This window comes from Papilio polytes, unplaced genomic scaffold, assembly GCF_000836215.1.
Source record: "Papilio polytes unplaced genomic scaffold, Ppol_1.0 DF823912.1, whole genome shotgun sequence".
In the NCBI taxonomy this organism is placed as follows: Eukaryota; Metazoa; Arthropoda; class Insecta; order Lepidoptera; family Papilionidae; genus Papilio; species Papilio polytes.
In genome coordinates, this window is record NW_013525292.1 from 2,016,248 (window position 1) to 2,025,192 (window position 8,945).

Here is an 8,945-nt window from a genome sequence, read left to right on the forward strand (position 1 = left end):
TTTCGACTAATTTTAGTCAGTTTACTTGGTTTGAAATTCTAAAGATAAACGTTTAATGATTACAGAAGGTGAATTTCACAAGTAACTCCTGTGGGAATGCTGGAGGTTTTTAATGGGGCAACTTTTAAATTACACCCATTTGAAGGTTGGCTTAACTTCAAAAGTAATATCATTTACTTAATTTGAACTCTCCCAATTCAGATGAGTTTCCGATTTCCAACTTTGCCTTGAATAGTCATTTTACGTAACGGGAGTGAAAGTTATCAATACGCTATTTTTTAATACAAGATTTGTGAAGGATTGGAAAATGTACATTTTATTATGTAAAAAACCTTTACGATTATAACCATAATGACTCAAATTAATATTTGAATCTATTTAACCAAATTTGAAAATTCAAACAGAATTCGACAGATGACTGAGATGACGGATGATAGAGTTATGTGGAGAACAAAAACCCCAATCCTACAGGAATAGGATAAGGAGGAAGATAATGATAAATTAGATAAAGGGGTAAAATTATCATGATATACTTATTACAAGTGCAGTGATTTCCTTTAAGTGTGCTGAAGCGAATATTCATAGTTTTAATATATACGAATTCGGCTTGTTTCTGCGAATATTCTATTCCAATATAAGCTATTTCAGTTTGCCTTGAAATCTAGCCAAGACACACATTCATTAAGTTTCAAAATGACGTAGCTTACAGCTATAGAAATATTTTCCGGTCTCGCTCCTCGGGACCAATATTTTTAACACTTTTACAATTTTGTAGGATTATATTGTTAAAATTTGAAAAGTAAGCAATTTTGTTTATTTTAAACGTCATTTTATCATACTTGTATGAAAGTATTTTTAGAATGTTGCATGAGTAAACAAATACATGGCATCACTTACGCATTAAAACACGATACGTAGTTATGCAAACCTAAATGTTTTCTGTAAAATACCTTATCTATGCTGGGTTTCTGAAGTTCCCATTTATTTGATCATTAGTGAATCATTAATGTTAGGTTGACCTATGTTTCAACAGAGTAAAACACAGTGTACGTATCTAGTTCGGAAACGCATTTCATCGAACCAAAAGTAACGAATTGTTAAACGTAGCTAAGAAACCGGTTATTATTCTATTAAAGGATATTATCTTTGTGATTTATTATTAGAGTGGTATTTTAGTTGGTCTGAAAAGTTTTCTTAACTAATTCTGCGACCCGACCCTTGAAATTATTTGACTGTAACGAAGTTACGAGTTTTAGAATTACTAAGTCGGTGATATTTTAACATGCTTATCGTTCTTGCATTAATTGTAATTACACACTAGATACATTGATTAGAAAGTTTAAGCATTAACAAACAGTGAAAAGTTAGACATCCTCATGTAATACTAATACATAGGTTACCCCTTAGGAGCCCCTTAGTGGGGTTGTATAGTTAGTGGTGACGATTACCTGTGGTAGAATATTATATAATTTCAATAAAGGTAAAAATAAGTCTTTATTAAAAGGAGAAGTCTTGAGAAACTTTTCCCAGGTTTCATTTTGAGATATACAACGTCATAACATCGAGCTATTTATTATTCGCCGAGAAAAAGCTTTTGAAATAAACGTGAAAGTTCTACTACAAGAAAAAAATATAATTTATTTCTTTTGCATTTCAGTTACAGTACTAAATAATAAAATCTTAACCTATAAATTTTCAGTTAATAACTAATTTTATATTAATCGATTATTAATTAATAAAATTAGTATGTACTGGGTAAATAGGTGCAGTTAAGGAATTAATTTCGCTTCCCACTCCGGAATATGGTCACAGTACCTATATGCTAAATACAACTCTAGTCGTCATCTCTGGAAACTTTGGTAACTCATCATCGAGGTAGATGGATCTCATCTCATCATCTAGGATACAGAAGGTACAGTATCCTACTCTCGTAGAGTCGGCGCACCGGGTTTTCGTCCTCAGGATAACTCTATCATCCGTCATCTCAGTCGTCACTCCCTTCTTGATCATGTCACCTTTCACGCAATTCATACATCTCTTTCTATGTCTACCTCTACTGGTTGGTGTTCCTCTCCATAACGTCCTTGTTACATGCGATTCTTGTAAGTGAATTAAAAAAAATGGCAATGTTGAATTGAGTAGAGTTCTCAATGAATAAAACATTGTTTCTTGTACTCGCGTTTGCAATTCAAATACCTATTATGGCCATTTTGTATTAATAGTATCATTTGAATCGCAAAGAGCTCATTGCGCTGTGAACACTGGTACGGAATTGGACCATTACGTACAGCATTGACATAGTACAATATTAGTGTGGGTTTCCACTGTAAAATGGTTGTGCAAAAACATTACATCGTGTGATTCTTCTTTGTTCTTATATAAAAGATGTGCTGTTATGTGCAACATATCATATACTTCATCTATCTGTACTATTATAATAAAGGGTAAACACACACTTGTTTGTTGCCTAAGATGTCAACAATTACGGCATGTTTTTGAATAACTCTTTTTTTAATAAATGGCCCTATACTAACGTCACGCTTTTGGCTATATATTTCACGCCATTAAACTTAGGGGTAAATATTTTGGATATGCTGCCAACATCAAGGCAGCAAAATATTTACCATTTTGGATAAAAACCCTAGTGTGGGAAAGAGATCATAAGTTGCTGCCAACAACAAGGAAGCAAGGTTGCCATGGTTTGTCATAATGTCATGTCATTTTGCCATTTGTAATTGATAATTTGACACATGTAAACAACAAAATAAAATTATAAAAATCTTATTGGGATGAAGTCGCACGGGTACAGCTAGTAAAAATGTAGATGCAAAAGTTTAAACCGCTTAACGGATCTCGATGAAATTCACAGATGCAGAACATAGTATTAAAGTACACGTATGCCACCTACTAAGTTTTTTGTTTTTTATTTATTAAATTTCAACAAACTACATTTTCATATAATTAAGTTTGTGTAGTTGTTTCATAAAGTTGAAGAGGCGGCCAAAAGCTTATTAAAAATTATTATTGTTGTTTTTTTTTTCATATTTCTCATATCTTTATTATGAAAAGAGGCGGAGTTTTTCATATTCTATTACCGATATTCCTCCCAGCTTCCAATATTCTTATCCAAGAATATAAATGATCTCATTCAGAAATAAATTAGTTTTACTCCACAAGGAATACCGTAAAACAGGCTTACATATACGAACACCAATTTACTTTTCACTCTTTGATAGTTCAATCACCAGACTAATAATAAAAAAATAATTTATACATACTTACCAACCATCATCATTATTAACTACTAGCGTTTGCCTGCGACTCCGTCCGCATAGAGGTAAAAAATTAGCCTATGTGTTCTTCCAAATTATGTTCTACATCTATGCCACATTTCAATCAGATCGGTTCAGCCGTTTAGGCTACAAACTCTAACAAACATCCATCTATCTAAACTGTCGCATTTATATTAATATGATTTAAATATAATTATTTACAGCCTTATAAATAAACGCGGTAAAATAAACTTAGGAATAAACTCAGTATAAGCAAAATTTGTACTAATATTTAATAAAATAAATATTATTTTATTGATTTTAAGAAATCGCAATGGAACACAAAAGATCTGTTATATCCGAAAAGATTTTTATACGTAATACGTCATGATCGGCTCGCACGAATTTACTACCGCTATTAGATGACACGATATATTGAAAGGATCGAGATGTTATCGCCCTACCGTGAATTGAATTCTATTCTACTGCTACTGGAGAAAGATATTTTGGTTTTACGTTCTTTGACGAAAGAATAGAATCGTTGATAAAAGAATAAAGATCATATTTCTGTAAGTTAGGTACTTTAATTCTTATAGGATGGGAAATACTAATCTCAAATTAATAATTATATCAAATGTAAATGTTCAGAAGTGTTATGTCGGGGTTGAGTGGCCAGTGTACGCCACTCAAAACCTTTTTTACTTTCTAATAATATTCCTATTATAAGAAAGTAAAAAAGTTCTCGTAAAAAAAAATCTATTCCTATTCCAGATATAATAATGACACATGAATATGAGATTCCTAGAATTATTTTTAAAGTACAAAACAATAGATAATTCAAATATTGTACAACAGTAAACAATATCTGTTTTTATAGTGATTTTTGTAATATTTTGAAGTCCTATTTTTACATAGATGAATACCAAAATATACAAACAATATTAAAATGCTAATAACGGAACATATAATTGTTACTCAATTCGTATTAGAATTTATTTTTTTTATAATAAAAGGGGGCAAACAAGCGTTGAGATCACCGAGGTGGTCAACGACGCCCATGTACATCCGTAACACCAGAGGAACTGCAGATGCGTTGTCAGCCTTTGAGGAAATGATAGTCTCGCTTCTTGAAGGACCCTAAGTCGTATTGGTTTGGACCGCCGAGGACAGACCGTTCCACAACGTGGCTGTGCGGGGCAGAAAGTTCCGCGCAAACCGTACGGTTGTCGAATGCCAGCTATCCACAACCAAAACATCTAATGCCACCGTTAAACAGATCAATTCACAATCAACTTTGTAGAACTTTCTTAACTACTTAACTATGTTTTATTTTCTGAGAAGAAACTCCCAATTCTGCTTGTGACACTATATTAATCATTTTTTCCCTTACGTGGTTGTCATCGAGGGAATTGTTCGTAATGATATCGCTTTCATATATTTTTTTATGTTACTTACATTTGTAATTTCTTTGAAGTTACAATGTACCAGATTTTATATACTGACCAACAAGTAACAAGCTGGCAAAGACAGACGTTAAATGGACATTAAGGGTCTGAGTATTTAGTAATCAAGTCTAAGGGCGCACACCTTTGACTAAAGTATCGCACAACGGTCGTGCGATTGTCGATTGTTTCGCAGTCCATTCAACTGTTTAATTGCACAACTAAAAATCAAGTGCGCACCACCGTAAAAGCTAATAAAAAAGATACTTACGACACGCTTTCGGCTATATGTTTTCACGCTATTAAACATGGGAGATAAGTAAATTGGAAAAAATACTAAAGAAACCACAAATTTCAAGCTGTCAACATCAAGGAAGCAAAATTGCCATCGTTGCCATTTGTGCATTTGAATATTGACATTTTCAATTGAGAATTTGACAAATGTAAACAGAAAAAATAAGTTTTTATAATTGCGGATGAAGCCGTGCGGGAACAGATAGTTATTAAATAAAAAATGTAAATATATCACAGCTTGTAGATTACGTCTCAGTTGGTCCAGAGGTAAAAAGTAGTAACCCTTAATTTATCTTTCATTAATTCTGAGTTGCCTCAATATTTACGAGTCACTGGCGTTAAACTAAAGTTTTCCAATACAACCGGAGCAACTCTTCGAGATTCTTCAATCAGCAATTTGTAATCATTAGTAAGACTATTAACGGTTTTAAGTAGTTTCTCGAATATTTTTAATGTTCTTGTTTGTTCTAGAAAGAAAGAGTTTTTCAAACTTATACACCAGAAGGGTAAGAAGGGATTTTTTTTAATTCCTTGTAAATAGATTTTTTTCTATATAATCTATTCTCTATCTATCTATTATTTCTGAAATTTTGCAGAAATTACCTGAAAAAAAAAACAATCTTAGCGGCACATAAACATTGTATCTACTGAATCCATTTGAGTAACTCAAACGCAAATCAAATTACTTTACTTCGAAATTCTATAAAAGATTTGTTAGAAAATCTCGGAGAGAAACTCGTTGCTAGTTATTTTCTTATTTAATCAAATATATAAGTGCAATAAATAAATTTAAATTTACACAAAAATAACGAATTTTTATGAATTAAATTGAGTTGTAGTTTATTATTACGTGCAGTGTGATGTTTTTCGTAGATAGTGAATTTAAAACTAAAGAAAAGCCTTCTATATTATACTAATGTTATAAATGCGAAAGTTTAGATGGATGGATGGATGTTTGTTATAGTTTGTAGCCTAAACTGCTGTACGGATCTCAATGAAATTTGGCATAGATGTATATGATAGTCTGAAAGAATACATAGACCACTTGTTTTTTTTTAATACCACGCGGACGAAGTCGCGGGCGAAAGCTAGTTGAAGAATGAAACATTATGTTACATGTGTAAAATACATCATAATTTTGTAGCATTGTTTCAACTTTTTTTATTATTAACAATTACATCTGCTTTTCTATAAAGATTTACTTTACATTGTTCGTATTTTTAAAGATTGAGCCTTGATTAAACTTTTTTTCCATAACAAGGCACGAACATCAAACATGTTATCATTTATTCAGAGCTAATCCGAACCCTCGTAATACCTCGCTCATAACATTTTGAAGCAAAATTTCGAAAGTACATCAACATTTAATTTATTATACAAGGATAACCTTTCTGATTATATAGTCTTATTTATTATTTAATTTATTCTGCCACTAACTTTCGCTCGTGACTCCGTTTGCGTGGAATTAAAAAAGTAGCCTATGTATTCTTCCAGACTAAACTCTACATCTGTACTAAATTTCATTGAAATCCGTTTAGCCGCTTAAGCTACAAACATCTATCCATCCATCCATTCATTTAAACTTTCGCAATGACCCGAGTTCAGTTTATTAATTAATAAATTTGTATTTCTGTATGAGTCAAAATAACTCAAAAACCACTGAGCCAACTTTTAAAATTATTTCACTATTAAAAAGCTACGTTAACAGTGAGTAATATAGGTCAGGTTTTTAATGACTTTTATTTCAAGCGTGCGAAGTCGTGAGTTTACGATAGTATTCTAATATAGTTGTCGCACGTGACAGCCCGCGCGAAAAAAAAGTAGCCTATGTGTTCCCGTATATCTTTTACATTCTGTGCCACATTTCAACGAGATTGTTTAACCGTTTTGGATATATGTTACAAACATTCATCCAAACATTCGCATTTATTATTTGAGCAAGAAGTTAATAAGATTGCAAAGTTAAAACTAAAAATGTGAAATCTATTCAATCTATTAAAAGATCTACAGTTTCAAGTTTTCAATATATTCAATTGTTCATCGGTTGAATCCGTCCGATGGAACAAGGACGGATTGCTGCAACGTTTTTTATTCTCTAAAAAGCATTCCCGTGTCCTATAATCGACATTCGAAAATCCGACAGATTTGGATTTGAATGAAGTAGATAAAGCCTCGTATATAAATCAATAAGATTTTTTTAAACTAAAGACATTTTTTGTCGTCTTTGATTGAAAAGATATTCTTCATTTACATAAAACTTCCTAGAATTGTTATTACATTCAAGTATTGTTAATGAATTTGAATATTTAATAAATTATACATTTTTTACTACCCCCTATACATAAATTTTTTTTTTTGATTTTTGTATGTACTGAAATAACTCAAAAAGTACTGGGCCGATTTTAAAACTTCTTTTACCGTTAGAAAGGTAATTTATCGGTGATCAACCTGGGCTACATTTATGTTATTTTTGGATTTCACGCAAACGAAGTTGCAAGCAACAGCTAGTTAGCTATAATTTCTAGTAGTTAATGAGAATTTAGAACTATATAGAATTTTATCGTTGGATATCTTTTGTATTATGAAAAATCTTGGCATTTGTTAATTTAATTATTATAATTATAGTAATACTTTGTTATCTAATACTTGAATAATGAAATGATTAAATTATTTTAATACGACGGCCACCCTTTATTGTCAGACTTAATAAGCCATAAACGGGTTTAGTAGAAACAACCCCAATGGAGCAGTTTACTTGAGCACTAAAACCGAAAACATTTCTAGTTGTGTTAAACATACAATTGGACGGATTTACGATTTGTACTTTATACGCGATCCTTGTTTATGTCTTACAGTTAACAGGCGAAACTAAATTGGCTATTTTTTTCGTAGAAATTAATTTGCTTTCATTATTTAATTACAAAAGCAACATACGACAGAAAACCGAAATTTAGTTTAGTTCTCTTTACTACGAGTATCTATGGACATGTTATGCGACGAGGCGATGGGGACATAAAGCAGAAAGTGTTAAGAATAAATGTGGATGGCTGCAAAGGAACAGGAAGACCGAAGAAAGTATGGATTGTGTGAAAGAGGATATGCTTAAGAAAGGAGTGGTTTCAGGTACGACGGCTGATTTTTTTCTTTATAACATAAAATGGCAAACGAGCAAGCGGCCACCTGAATCCGCCAAAATGGCGAAGCGACCGCTGCCCATAGACATCTGCAATTGCAGATGCGTCGCCTACCCTTATCCGACGGAGGAGGAGACGCACATAAAGAGGATATTTCCTCTTCCTATGCATCTCCTCCATTGTTAAATCCACTTCCCCTTCCCATCCTCTCATAAGAAAAGGGTGTAAAGAGAAAGGGACTTAAATTAGGCCTACGGCACCACACTCATCAGACGAAACACGGCATTGGTTCCATTTCACGCCTGTCTTCTGTGTGGTTGGGATAACGGCAAGTTGATGACTACTAGTATCTAGTGACTTTACCAACTTACGTTACTATACCAACCATTTTAAAAACACTAAAAAGTGAATGTTATAAAATTATGGCTTACGATTATCTACGAGTACATAGGAGCCATCGATAATATTTTTTAAAGAACATGAGATATCTAATATTGTTGTATTTAGGTAGTGGAAACCAATAATACATGTATTTGTAATTGTCAAATCTATTTACTGGAATTCTTTGTACAAATTTCGTTTAATAACAGATAGTAGTGTTTTAATTGAAATTTCATGTTTCCTATGACAGTATCACTAACAAACACCAGACTAGACCAGTACTCCGATCGCTCATCAAATACTCACAAAGCCCTATTGGAGTCGAGCAAATTTACTCAGGACTAAGACGTAATGGAATGATAACAAACTGTTGCAGCTTGTGTTAAACTAAATTTGTTTAGGTTGTGACCACACAACCGTGA

General features: G+C 32.4%; 1 long non-coding RNA gene across 1 annotated transcript; it reads left to right on the plus strand.

The window, feature by feature from the left end:
- The first annotated feature begins 5,200 nt into the window (after window positions 1–5,200).
- LOC106102705 lies at window positions 5,201–5,680 on the plus strand. The gene is made up of 3 exons (XR_001225593.1): window positions 5,201–5,275; window positions 5,480–5,514; window positions 5,605–5,680. It is a non-coding gene; the product is annotated as an uncharacterized LOC106102705 (long non-coding RNA).
- Window positions 5,681–8,945: the final 3,265 nt, after the last annotated feature.